The sequence below is a fragment of the Natrix helvetica genome (genome assembly GCF_964273705.1).
Source record: "Natrix helvetica genome assembly, chromosome: 11".
NCBI classification, from domain to species: domain Eukaryota; kingdom Metazoa; phylum Chordata; class Lepidosauria; order Squamata; family Natricidae; genus Natrix; species Natrix helvetica.
The window spans coordinates 5677377-5692222 of NC_138562.1; the positions used below are offsets into that span (position 1 = coordinate 5677377).

General features: G+C 43.7%; 1 protein-coding gene across 1 annotated transcript in view; it reads left to right on the forward strand.

The window, feature by feature from the left end:
- Positions 1-340: 340 nt before the first annotated feature.
- Positions 341-14846, forward strand: part of TRPC5 (transient receptor potential cation channel subfamily C member 5) — a 219587-nt gene continuing 205081 nt past the window's right edge. The window contains exon 1 of the mRNA XM_081963976.1: positions 341-443. The gene's annotated coding sequence lies outside the window, so the exon portion shown is untranslated. The remainder of the gene's footprint in view (positions 444-14846) is intronic.

Consider the following 14846-nt stretch of genomic DNA (forward strand, 5'->3'; position numbering starts at 1 on the left):
GGCAGCAGCGGCGGCGGCTGGCTGGGTAGCCAATCCCGAGAGCTAAAGCTGCTCGCCTGCCTCCCCCTCCCCGTCGCTCCCCCCTCTCCCCAATCCCTCCCCCCGCCTCGTCTGCCCCGTGGATCCGCGCAGCTCCGACACAGGCTTCGCCCAGGGAGACGCGCCTGCTCTTCGCCTGGCGGTGGGCGGATGGGCAAGTTTGGGAGGAGCCCCCACCTCACCCCACCCCACCCAAGAGACTCATGGAAGAAGAGGCCGCGGGGCGACCCTCCCAGACCCCCGCCTGCGCCGCCCCGCCGCCCCCTCCCGTCCCCTGGCCTCGGCGCCTGAATTGTGGTGAGAGGGAGGAAGAGGATGACGCGCGCCCCCTTGATTTTCCTCCCGCCGCGCAAGGGGAGCGGGACCTCCGGATGAGGTAGAAGCCCCGCGTGTCGCTCGCTGAGGTGAGTTGGGGGCGTCTGGCGCCGTTACCCGGGCTAGGAGCTTTCCTTCTTCTGCATGGTTCTTCCAAATGAGGGAGGGGAGGGGAGAGCTCCAGATGCTGCGGGGTGGGCACTGGGCTGGGATGCGTGTCTCTTGTTTACGGGGTTCAGGCGTGCCAGGAATTGCGGGGTTCAGACGTGCAAGGGCTGGTTGTGGTGTCTTGCAACGGGGCTCTTCCTAGGGGTGGGAGCGTGCAAAAGATCGTTGCCATGAACGAGAAATGGGCTCAGATCTCAGTTACACTCAAGAGCGGATCCCCAGTTTCATCCCTCCTTGCCGGAACCCCAAATTCACAACGTTCTGCATGCTCCCTACCTGAACCCCAATCTCATCCCTCCCTGCCTGAACCCCAAAGTCACAACGTTCTGCACGCTCCCTGCCTGAACCCCAAATCTTTCCCACGTCTCTCTCTCCCGCTTCTCGGCCAGAGAATTAAAGGGATGGGAGCGAAAACGGACAAAAATACACGAGCATTTCTCAAGCTGGCAGGCATCTCTATGTTACCGTCTTGACTTCGGGCAATTTACTCACGAGGAATACGTTGTAAAGCCTTGAAGGCTGCAATCTGACTCGTTTCCTCCGGGCTAAGTTCCCTTGAACTTAATGGGATTTACTTTGAAATAGGGGTAAATTTCTGCTCTTGGAAGATAGTCATACTGCCATGGCATAACTTGGGGTAAAAGCCCTGCCCCCCCCCCCAACAGAATGACCAGAGGAGTTTCAGGAGACTCCCCCCTCAAAGAAAAAAAACCCTCAGAAGGACTCCTGAGTGCAAAATCACAACATTTGCAAAATGCGAAGCGCCAGTTTCTGACAGTTATTCTGTAACTTCAAGAGATGCCAGGATAATCACCCTGCAAACTGTGCAGAAGCCTTTATGAAAGGTACTTGCCCTGAAAGGCTGTTTAAGGTAAGGAAGGAGGCTGGTTGCATTGTTTCTGAATTCTCTGAGCCCTCAAAAAGACTTCTGCTGCAAAAAAAATTCCACCTCTTCAATGATGTGCTTTGATGGCTTCTTGTCAGATTTGATCCCGGCTTCCAAGAGTTAGCATTACTTCAAGCAATCTTGCTTAATTCCCAGAAATATCAACTCATGTCTCTCACTTCAGAGAGAACTGTCTCATCTCTCTCTTTCTCATCCATTTATGCATGCATCCATCCATCCATCTGTCTCTCCGTCCATCCGTCCATCCGTCTATCCATCCATTCTCCATCCATCCATCCATTCTCCATCCGTCCATCCATACATTCAGCTACATACCATCTTTTATCCATCCATCTCTTTATCCTGGCTATGTGGTCAGTTATAGACTGAAGCTGCCCTTGGAAGGGATGGGAAAGCCAACTATCTCAGGAGGCCTTGTCTTGGAAACCTTCAAAGATGCCAGCTCATTTAGATTTTATGACTGGAACTTGTCTGCCTTCGGGGGAAGAAGCAGGTCTTAACTAGAAGTCACTCCATTTCATTTTAGTGGGCTCGATTTCTGTTGGGCACAGGATGGCTTTGATTACAGGTCTCTTGCACACATTTTTAATTTTTAACCATTTGTTATTGTTAACATCAAGTCCAAGAAGATGGATACATTCTTTGGAGAAAGGGATGGGGAAGAAGACACTTCTCTCTCTCTCTCTCTCTCTCTCTCTCTCTCTCTCTCTCTCTCTCTCTCTCTCTCTCTCTCTCTCTCTCTCTCCCTCCCTCCCTCCCTCCCTCCCTCCCTCCCTCTCTCTCTCTCTCTCTCTTTCTCTCCCCTTCTCTCTCTCCTCCTCTCCCTTTTTTCTTTTTCTGTCTTTCTCTCCCCCCTCCCTCGCTCATCCCTTCCCCTCTCCCTCTCTCCCTCCCTCTCTCTCTCTTTCTCCCTCCCCCCCTCTTTCTTTGAGGACAATTGGGAAGTCACAGTGTGGGTGTGGGTATGTGGTCTGAGTGTTTCTCATTGTTTGTGCTGCTTTTTTATTGAGGGACCATCTAGGTGCATGAGAGACAGAAATACATGCACCCACATGCACAAAAACATAAGGTGTGATGCCTCCAGAAAGCCTTTCATACTTTTCACCGGATAAATTTAATGCTCTCCACCGGACGTAATTTTCCCCTCTCTCCACCTAAGTGCTTTTTTTTTTTGTTTAGCTATTTGCCAGATCTCCTGGCATTTTAAAATGCACGCATACCACCTTGGCATTGCTCACCTCTCTTTGATAGGAATGTGCTCAGAATTTTACTGTGGCTCTCTGGAGGCTTGTCAGTTTCTGGCCAGCTGCACAGTTTACTCCTGTTTAGCCCTGGGGACCTTTCCAGAGGTTGCAAGCGCTCCTCCCAGGACCTCTTTGCATTCTCAAGATGATCACACATCCGCTTGCTTACCAGATAAGGGTCTGGGATGAATTTTCTTCCTCTCTGATTAGATCCTCTCCACCTGTTTCCACTGTGGGCCACCAAATGACTTTTGCTTAAGTGCCCCTCGGCTTGCCAGAGCAGCAGGAACCCAAATAAAATGCCCTGTCAGGTGAAACTTAAATATAACTTGTTTCAAGACATAACTGAGCAGCTGAGATGGGATGCTAAGCCTTGATCTTGCTAGGCGAGCTTGAATGTAGCAAGATTAAGGTTTTTTTTTCTCTCCAGATTTCCTGTGAGGAAACCCTCCACTTTCTCCTGCCTCTTTCCTTTCTTTCCCCTTTTCTTGCCTCATTCTCAAGAGGGAAAATCTGTATAAATGCAAAGTATTCTTCTTGGTGGTCTGAAGCTGCACCTACAAAGAAGCAAATGTGCTTCTTCGATGCCATTCTACACAAAAGGGGCTTATGAGGCACCTCCTTCCTTTTGCTGTGCGAAAGATTCAACAAGGGTTTTGAAATGTAGCTTTATTCAAACAAAACAGCTTGTTTGTTCTCCCGTTGAGTTCTGTTGAACTGAAACCTACAAAGCCATTAAGTAGAAGCAGGCTGGGCATTTTTCTTCTAACTCATCCAGGGAACGTAAAACACCTCTATATATGGAGTGAAAATATTGTCTGTTGACCCAAATACGAGCACTAGTTATTCTTTGGTTTATCGTTCTATTTTCCTGGGGTGTTTTATTAGCTTCCTTCCCATCTATCAGGGAATGCATGAGTAAGTGTGGATTATGGGCCTCACCATTGATGTGGCATACAAACATGTGCAGAGTTGCATGCATGGGCACATAAGCTTAATGTTGATTTTTTTGGGGGGGGGAGCGGGGAGCATGGAGAAGGTGCACCTGGATGATTATAAGGAATCCTGCAATCGTGATGCATCAGAAGCATAAGCTGAATATTGAGAGAATGGTTGAGTGAGTTTATCTTTCGGCAAGAAAGATAAAAGAATAAATCTTGCTGTTTTAGTGGGCTTTCTCTCTTACTTTGGGCAAACACAGCAAAACCTTTAGCACCAATAAAGGAGAATATTTGTAGCTCAGGGTTGAAATGAGGGGCCTTAGTGCTCTCTGAACTTGGTTGCTTTCTCGAAGACATTTAGTACCCAAACTAGGTAACATCGTCAGTGCTAGAAGGGATAGCAAACCTCATTCCCTTCTAGCATTGTTTGGGTAATGAAACATCTACAAGAAAACAGCCAAGAGAACATCAAGGACCTTGTAGTCTTATTCCTCCTCCTCCTCCTCCTCCTCCTCCTCCTCCTCCTCCTCCTCCTCCTCCTCCTCCTCCTCCTCTTCCTCCTCCTCCTCCTCCTCCTGGCAAATCCTTCTCCCTTCTAGCACTGATAATGTTACCTAGTTTTGGGTAATGAAACTCTACAAGAAAACAGCCAAGAGAACATCAAGGACCTTGTAGTCTTATTCCTCCTCCTCCTCCTCCTCCTCCTCCTCTTCCTCCTCCTCCTCCTCCTCCTCCTCCTCCTCCTCCTCCTCCTCCTCCTCCTCCTCTTCCTCCTCCTCCTCCTCCTCCTCCTCCTCCTCCTCCTCCTCCTCCTGGCAAATCCTTCTCCCTTCTAGCACTGATAATGTTACCTAGTTTTGGGTAATGAAACGTCTACAAGAAAACAACTAAGAGAACAACAAAGACCTCACATTCCTCCTCTTCCTCCTCCTCCTCCTCCTCCTCCTCCTCCTCCTCCTCCTCCTCCTCTTCTTCTTCTTCTTCTTCTTCTTCTTCCTCCTCCTCCTCCTCCTCCTCCTCCTCCTCCTCCTCCTCCTCCTCCTCCTCCTCCTCCTCCTCCTCCTCCTGGCAAATCCTTCTCCCTTCTAGCACTGATAATGTTACCTAGTCTGGATAATGAAACATCTACAAGAAAACAACTAAGAGAACATCAAAGACCTCACAGTCCTCCTCCTCCTCCTCCTCCTCCTCCTCCTCCTCCTCCTCCTCCTCCTCCTCCTCCTCCTCCTCCTCCTGGCAAATCCTTCTCCCTTCTAGCACTGATAATGTTACCTAGTCTGGGTAATGAAAAAAGCAATCAAGCTCAGACAGACCAAGGACCCCTTAGAAACCTTTAGCTCCTGAGTAAGGGAGTCCATGCATGCAGTTTTCTAACAATTAATCATACTGTCCTCATTGCATTAAAAAAAACCCTAAAGGCTTAATTTACTTTAAAGATGGCAATTTACTTCTTTTGGTTTGCTTTTTTTTCTATTAACTTGCCAAACCAAATTAGGCTTGTGGAGAATAAAGGAAAAATCAAGATGTCCCTTCAGTTCCTGATTTACTAATAGAGATCTTGGGGAAACTACTCTGCATACATACTTGCAAATATAATGATGTAAAAGACGACATAGATTAAAGAATAGCTAACTGATATCCCCCTTTTCCAGTTGAAAGAAATTTGGGTAATATTTTCCTCATTTGCATATCTTGTCCATTTTAATTAAAGCCTTGTTTTCTCATTTGATTGCATCCAGCTCATGCTCACATCCAATTGATTGCCCATAACTTTACACACTGTTTTTCAATCAACATTGCACCTGAGATTTTCCAAATGCTAGCTCTGCATTAGTAGCTGCCAATGAATTTGCTACTAATGTCTGTATCCTTTTCTTACAGTGCTCTGTTTTATATGTTTGCTATGGATTCGTACGGAGATAGCAAAGTTGTCTAAAAATATACAAACACTTATTTGTTGGGAAAGGGATGTGGTGGCTCAGTGGCTAAGACTCTGAGCTTGTTGATAAGAAAGGTCGGCAGTTCGGTGGTTCAAATCCCTAGCGCCGTGTAACAGAGTGAGCTCCTGTTACTTGTCCCAGCTTCTGCCAACCTAGCAGTTTGAAAGCATGTAAAAATGCAAGTAGAAAAAAAAGGAACCACCTTTGGTGGGAAGGGAACAGCGTTCTGTGAGCCTTTGGCGTTCAGTCATGTTGGCCACATGACCATGGCGACGTCTTTGGACAGTGCTGGCTGGAATGGCTGGACAGCACCGTCCCCTAGAGTCTGGAATGACTAGCACATATGTGTGAGGGGAACCTTTACCTTATTCTTTGGGAATAGCATGTTTCATTCATGCAGAAACAGCATAAAACTGTCCTGAGATTATCAAACTCTTTGATGCTCTCTGGAAGCCTTGAATTTAAACTTCCAGACTTTTCATCATTTTGTCCCACAATGGACTGAACCTGTTTTTAAGTTGGGAACATTTTTCATTTCCATCCTTGTGGCTCCTGCAATTTAATCAGCTATGCTTGATCTACTTTAAAAAAAAGTCAGGTCTCCCATAATTTTCCAAAACCAATTTTCTGTAGGCATTCCAGCTGCTGTAAGCCAGCCAGTTGCCATGTCCCACTTGATCCTCCTCTGTGATACATTTGGCACAACATGTGAAGCCAGCAAAAATGGAACACATTGCTTGTTTTTGGGTGAGGCTGTTGTGTGAATCCAAACATGGTACTTTATTTCTGTAAACCAACATTAACTCCAGAGGGTCAACGTCATTGCCCAGACGATCATGGGTTGCCCTCTCCCCTCTTTGGAAGAGCTTTATAGCTCTCGCTGCCTTAAGAAAGTTCAAAACAAAGATCCATCTCATCCTGGGCACCCTTTTTTTAACTATTACCATCTGGCAGATGGTACAGGATAATAAAAACAAGGACAAATAGGCTGAAAAACAGCTTTTATCCCAGAGCAGTAACTCTATTGAATTCTATGGTACAGTGCAATATCGGGTTTTCAATTTCAATTATATAGAAAGTAAAGATGTATGTTTGTGCTTTTATTTTTATAGTTATAATGTACACTGAAGACGGCATTAAATTTCATTGTACCATGTGCAATGACAATAAACTAAACTAAACTTAAGTATGGCTTAGTACCTTGCATGAATGTCATCAAAGATTACGTAGATTTGGACAGTTAACAGTTCTGGATAGAGATGATGAAATGGCACGTGACAGCATTGGAGAAGTTTGCCAAGGTGGACTATTTCGGACTGTGTGGATGATTCCTGTCACATTGATTTATTAATTTGTTCAATTTATAAAGCTCCCAACTCCATAGCAACTCTGGGCACTGCACAATACTAAAAAGGGTATGAAACAATCTCACAAAGAAGAACGAAGATTGGATGAGATTCCATCAATTCTAGGAATCTTTGCAAGGCTTCCATGAGCTAACAGACAGTACATTCAGTGTGATATGGAAATATTCTTGCCCTTTTCCAAAATCTTAAACTCAGCTTTCAGCTTTCCAGCATGAATTATTTTGCTGCTTTCTGACAGAATTCACTGATAGTAGAGAAAGGCAAAGGGAAAGAAAATATAAAATTAGGGGATGGAGATCTTCAAACTGGAAGATTCAGCCCAAAGGTTTGGGATGTTGTCTAAAATATTTGCAATGCCAGAATTTTTATTGCAGAAATTGCTGCTTCAGAGTTCATTGTAATCTACTAGCAGGAGAGGGTGTTGCATGACTCAGATGGATGTAGTTCAGAGTAAACAAACATGTAAATCACTGTGATACAGAAAGAAAAGAAAGAGAGGGAGAAAGAGAGAGGGAGAGAGGAAGGATGAACTCGGGGAAGGAGCACTCACAGATGACATGCTTGCAAGGATCAGCTCTGCCAAATATCGGTCCATTTTAGAACAGCTGAGCTACGTGAAATAAAAAAAAAAATAGGATCAGAGATTGTCAGCTTTTGTAGCATTTGCTTGTATCTAGGAGCCTGTTCTCCAAGATTTAAGGTGAACGTTTAGAATGTATCTATTTTATTTTATTTGTCAATAAGTACAAGGAAACAAGTATGAAAAACACATGAAAAAATGGCACAAATAAATGGATAAAAATAAGCAAAACATAGCCATAAACACATAAAAAGAGTACATATCAATGGGGACAGTAGGACAGGGATGGTAGGCACGCTGGTGTGCTTATACACGCCCCCTTAGGGACCTCTTAAGAAACACGTAAGGTCCACGGTAGACGGCTTAAGGCAGGGGTGTCCAAACTTGAGAACTTTAAGACTTGTGGACTTCAACTCCCAGAATTCCCCAGCCAGCCATGCTGGCTGGGGAATTCTGGGAATTGAAGTCCACAAGTCTTAAAGTTCTCAAGTTTGGACACCCCTGGCTTAAGGTAAAAGGTATGGGGGGTTAGAGGAACTAACAACAGGATCAGGTAGGGTGTTCCACATGTTTATTGCTGAAATCGTTTTTCCTGCAATCAAGATTAGAACGGATTACATTTAGTTTGTATCTATTGATAGCCCTTGCGTTTATTGCAGTTGAAGTAAAAGTAGTCATTAAAAGGTAGGAAATTATGGCAGATTATCTTGTGCACTAAGCTCAGGTCGGAGCGTAGACGGCATAGTTCAAGGTTATCCAGGCCTAAAATTTCAAGACTGGTGGTATAACGGAATCATTTTCACCGACTGTACGAGCCTTTCTCTGTTCAACACTATTTGCGTCAGTAGATTCTGAAATCTTCTCCCTGTCCCAGGGAAAAGCCTGGTCTGAGTTGGGATGGAAACTTATTCACTTAAACATCATTTCTCGACTAGGAGAAATGTTCAGTCAGTGCCAGGCTAAATGTTAGTAGCTTTGTTCTGGGTCTATATTTTTGGAGTGAAATGCCTGTACTCTGGTGTGTCAAACTAACTGGGTTTACATATTGTATTAAGCCAGGGGCGTCAAGCTGAACGCCTGTGGGCTGGCCTGCAGTGCCTCTACCATTGAAAATGGACCTCAGGAGGGCAGAATGTGGCCCTCCCGGGCCCCGTTTTCTGCCTGGATGGCCTCCTCCAGCCCTATGCCAGCAAAAATGGAGGTCAGCGGGGCTGTGCGCGCGCGCGCACACACACACACACACACACACACACACACACACACGGGCTCTGTTTTCACTGTCAGAGGGCTGGCAAAACAAACTAAAAGCAGAGCAAAACCAAAGGGTAAATACAATACAATACAATAGCAGAATTGGAAGGCACCTTGGAGGTCTTCTAGTCCAACCGCCTGCCTAGGCAGTAAAACCTATACCGTTTCAGACAGATGGCTATCCAACATCTTCTTAAAGACTTCCAGTGTTGGGGCATTCACAACGTCTGGAGGCAACTTCTGTTCCACTGATTAATTGTTCTAACTGTCAGGAAATTTCTCTTCAGTTCTAAGTTGCTTCCCTCCTTGATTAGTTTCCACCCATTGCTTCTTGTCCTGCCCTCAGGTGCCCTAACCCTAACCCTAACCCTAATGACAAGTAATTCTGGGGTTTGTAGGCCAACACACCGAGAAGGAATTCAGTGAGAAAAATGAAACTACACACTGAAGAAATATTTAATCACTAAACATATCAGTGAGGATTTTCTCTCTCTCTCAGTCTCATCTATGGTCTCTTTCCCCAAAGCTTCATGGGGTGTAACATCTTCTAGTTTTCTTCATTGGCTTTTTTCATTATCCCTGTATATAAGAATGACACCTTACAGATTTGAGAACTTCAATACAACCACAAGTGTTATTTTCATTTGTAATTTAAGTATCTTGCAACTACGGCACGGCAATCTAATTTAGAAAGTTCTATAATAAAATAAAAGGGGAAATGATCAGCTTAAATATTCATAGCACAGTAAATAAAAATGTCTGCCTTACAATAGGCTCTTCCTATTCCAATAAGCTATAAATGGCTTCCACATATTATTACATTAAGTTTAAGAGATAATTGAATTTTCTTTCTTTTCTTTGAATAATGCATTGTATTTACTTCAGCCAACCAAATCTTATGCGGTGGGATCTCTGCTGATGGAGGGAACTCCTATTTCTTTGCTCCAGTTATATTTATTTATCAGTCAGTCAAACATAGTCCTCATCATTGCATTTTTGGGGGGGAAACTACGCCTTTAATTACTCGTATAAAGCTGTCACAGGGTAAGATTAATGAGATTAATAACATCTCATTTAAAATCTCATTTATAGAAATCCAGTATGGCTTAATGCTATCACCAGGTGTTAAAGGTGAATAAAGATGACATCTGGTGCTTATTCTCCCACCAGTATAAAAAGACAGAAATGAAGCATTTTATTTCCAATATTCACCGTAAGCTAATAATCTCCCAAAGAGAGATCTTGAATACTGTAGTTACTGAACACAAATCCTATAGTTCAGGGTTTCTCAGCCTTGGCAAATTTAAGATGTGTGGACTTTAACTTCCAGAATTCCCCAGTCAGCCATATTGCTGATTGGTGTGATAGAACAGGGGTCCCTGACTCCCAGCTTGTGGTCCACTACTGGGCCATGGCCAGAGGTGGGTTGCTCCCAGTTCGGCCTGGATCAGGCGAACCGGTAGTGGCAGCGGTGGGAGACTCCGCCCACACGCCCGGATGCTTCTGTGCATGTGCAAAAACATTGTACGTGAGCGTGCATGCACACACAAGCAAACCGGTAGTAAAAAAAATGGAAATCTACCACTGGTCATGACCTATTTAGAATTGGGTCGTGTGAGTGGCTACCTGGAACATGCAGCTCAACTTGTCCTTCACAGAAGGGCTGTTGAGCATGTGCACCGGGTCACTATTTGTGCATACAAGTTCCCCTCCCCCAGTGGTGGGATTCAAATAAATTAACAACTGGCTCTCCGCATTAATGATTTCTTCCAACAACCAGTTCACCCAACTGCTCAGAAAGTTAACAACCGGTTTTCCCGAAGTGGCTGAATCCCACCACTGCCCTCTCCCCTCCCCAGACAGGCCACCAAGCCTCAAAGGTTGGGGACTTCTGTGATAGAATGTACAGCAACTGAGCCCAAAATTTCTGTTGCTAAGCATGACAGCTGTTGCACTGTATTGTCAAAGGGCACAACTTTTCTTGCCACAGTTGTTCAGGGAATCGCTGCACTTGTTAAATTAGTAACAAGATTGTGAAGTGAATCTGGATCCCCCATCGACTTTGCTTTTTAGGAGGCCACCAAAATTGGCCATATGGCCCGGGGACAGTGCAACCGTCATAAATATGAGACACTTGCCACAAGCATCCCATTTTTGATCACCTGACCCTGGGGATGCTGCAATAATCATAAATGGGAACAATTGTCGTAAATCACTTTTTAAAGTGCAGTCTGACTTCAAATGGCACTAAATAAACAATTGCAAAATTGAGGATGACCTATAATTTGGATACTCAGGAGGAAGGGGGGGCATTCCAGACCAGCAAATCGCAGGTGGGTTTATGCTGGTTTGACCCAGATTGGGTGAAATGGTAGGAGCAGCGAGGGGGGCTCCACCCACCTGCCCAGACACTTCTGCACATGAGCATGCGTGCACGAGCGAACCGGTAGTAAAAAAATTGAAGACTCACCACTGGAGCAAGTGCCAACAAAGTTTAGGCAGTTTGTGTGGAAGAAAGAGAATGAAGAAGACTCCTCCCTAATAGTTCTCAGTTTTTGGTATAAGGTAGTCTGCTTTAGTTTGACAAGATTTCTTTCTATAGGTGAGGAACAACACAGGAAATTGCCTAAAGAGTTTAAGAGTGCTTGATCTCCGAAACAAGATAAAGAAATAGTTTATCAGGACCTTGGACAGATCACAATCCATTAACTGGGCTAAACCTGTTTGAAGAGTATATTTGTCCAAGGCCACAAATTTGGGACTAAAAAGGTTCTTCTCATCCCATAGAAAATGGTGGTGCAACTGAAAATGTATCACCAGTCTTTAAAACAGCCATGTCCTTTCCAACATCACATGGCTACTAACGAAGGGATTTGCAACAATCCCAAGAAAAGATATAAAACATATTTTGAAACATATTTGCCAAATTATTTTTGACATGCAGTGAAAATGTACTGAATGTTTTACTCGTGTCCCAAACCATTCTTAAATCAGTACCTTTATTCAAATTATTTTTTTAAAAAAATCTTTTCATTTCTTTTTACAATCCTCCACTATTCGTTCTGTAAGAACATTTCATTTAGCATCCTCATAAAAAAACGGATTTCCTTTTAGAAACAAAACTCCACAGGATTTTGATCAAAAAATATCTCTACTTTAGAAAACTTAGTAGCCTAATAGTTTGAAATCTGTATCATACCTATCCTCGAAAAGGATCCATGTCTTTCAGAAAAGTAGATGTATTCTAGTGAATTGTCGTTTTTCTGTTTCTGCATGTTCACAAGTCCTAAATTGTCCATCAACTCAAAGAAAATGTTTGGTTAAGATGCCTTGGGTGATTTTAATGTTTTTCTCAGAAGTTCTAGCCAATTATGAATCTCCTGTGACATTCTGTTATGAGAAATCTCAAAATATACCCTCAATGTTGGAAGAATGTGAGTTCCCCGAGCAGGTCAAAGTCACCTTAATTGGTCTATATCAGGGGTGTCCAAACTTGGGAACTTTAAGACTTGTGGACTTCAACTCCCAGAATTCCCCAGCCAGCATGGCCGGCTGGGGAATTCTGGGAGTTGAAGTCCACAAGTCTTAAAGTTCCCAAGTTTGGACACCCCTGGTCTATATTGTTCCACCAGGTATGGTGCCGGTTGTAACAATGAAGATAATATAATAAAAACTATGTGCTTTGAAAGCTTGTCTGTCAGAGAAAAAAGAAATCAAGTGTACTTAAGTCTCACCAGCAGCAATTACATAAATAACTAACAACATATGACTGATAGTTTGTTGATGGAGCCATGCATGTAGATGTTTTAACCACAATGGAGAACCTTCCAGATTCCTCCAGATTTCAATCCACTTCCCCAGAAAGAGGCAGATATATCAAGCAATTGGGGCTATAATTTATATACATGAAATCTGAATTTCATCTCCAGAAAGTCTCCTGATTTCCAAAGGCAACAGAGCAATGTTTCCCAATCTTGACAACTTTAAGATGTATGGACTTCAGCTTTCACATTCTAGACGTTGATGTCCACACATCTTAAAGGGGCTAAGATTGAAAAAGGCTGGACTAGAGGAAGTGTAGAAGAGGTAACTGAGGAGAAATAAGACAGTCTACTCTCTCCTGCCTTTAATAAGACCCTCAACGTGCCACAAACATAATCCTTCAGCAAAGCTATATTGCTGAACTAGCCATATGCCTTTTCTGCTTAGGAAGTCTTCTATTATTATTCATCCCGGTGTGTGGCTTATATGCTGAATTACCTGTCCTCAGAGAAATCTTCTTCCAGTCTATTATTAGTCATTTCTGGTCTGGGGAGCTCTGTCTTGATTTTGGAGACAAGATTAGTCTTGTGGCTTCACAGATGGAACAGACAGTTTCCATATACAATACAAAACAATACAATAGCAGCGTTGGAAGGGACCTTGGAGGTCTTCTAGTCCAACCCCTTGCCTAGGCAGAAAACCCTATGCAGTTCCAGACAAATGGCTATCCAACATCTTCTTAAAGACTTCCAGTTTTGGGGCATTCACAACTTCTGGAGGCAAGCTGTTCCACTGATTAATTTTTCTAACTGTCAGGAAATTTCTCTTCAGTTCTAAGTTGCTTCTCTCCTTGATTAGTTTCCACCCATTGCTTCTTGTTCTACTCTCAGGTGCTTTGGAGAATAGTTTGACTCTCTCTTCTTTGTGGCAACCCCTGAGATATTGGAATACTGCTATCATGTCTCCCCTAGTCCTTCTTTGCATTAAACTAGACATACCCAGTTCCTGCAACCGTTCTTCATATGTTTTAGCCTCCAGTCCCCTAATCATCTTTGTTGCTCTTCTCTGCACTCTTTCTAGAGTCTCCACATATTTTCTACATCGTGGCGACCAAAACTGGATGCTGTATTCCAAGTGTGACCTTACCAAGGCCTTATAAAGTGGTATTAATCCTTCACGTGATCTTGATTCTATCCCTGTGTTTGTGCAGCCTAGAACTGTGTTGGCTTTTTTGACAGCTGCTACACACTGATGGCTCATATTTAAATGGTTGTCTACTAGAACTCCATGATTCCTCTCACAGTTACTACTATTGAGCAAGGTACCACCTATACTGTACCTGTGCATTTCGTTTTTCTTGCCTAAATGTATTTCCTTTGCCTTTTTTCATTATTGTTACAATTTTGTCTCTAGGACTGTGCAATTGGATTGGATGTCCTTGAGGGCATTCGGTGCTGGATTTAGTCATTACATGGTGAATTGTCCATTTATTGTTTTGTTGTCATGTCTTAGCTATGCTGCAAACCCTTGTGGACCACATAACTGATTGAAAATCTAATAAGTGAAATAATTAATTTGGAGGTATTGGATTAATTATTAGTGTGTAATTAATTTGACTTTTCTATTTGACAAATGGATAGTGTGGATGGTGGTCTCAGCAAATGTTCATTATTTGTGTTAGTATGCATCTGAAGGACTGATATATATTAAAGATTGATAGCAGTAAGTATAGAGTTTGTACAACATATTTTGTTGAGTTAAAATAGTTGGGCAGTTTCCAGTCCTGGGGTTATGGGGAATTAGCTGTTGTCTTAGCACAGGATTCGGCAAACTTAAACACTCAAAGAGCCATTTGGACCCGTTTCTCACAGAAAAGAAAACACTGGGAGCCCCAAAGGTCCTAACCGGAAGCCCCCTGTTCAATTCTGGAGCTGACCGGAAGTTCAGTTCCCCCACCATAGTCTCCTCCTAGCGCAGCGTACTTTTTCCTCTACCTGTCATAACCAAAAGCCCTATCAATTGTGGAGATGACTGGAAAACCCTCCCCTTGCCATAGAGTCTTCTCCTGGCGCACTGTGCTTCTCTCCCCGCCCCCACCAGACGCTTCTCTCAAAATTGTGCCGCCGTCTGGTGACGGAGCCGCAACAGAGGGAGAAAAGAGCCACATGCAGCTTCAGAGCCACAGTTTGCTGACCTCTGTCTTAGCGTATGTGTGTGTGTGTGTGTGTGTGTGTTTGTATCACACATGCACATAGAAATAGATAGCAGAGGGCATAGCATGTTTTGACAACTTCACAATTTTGTATGGATTCATTCTGTATTCTGAGGGTTG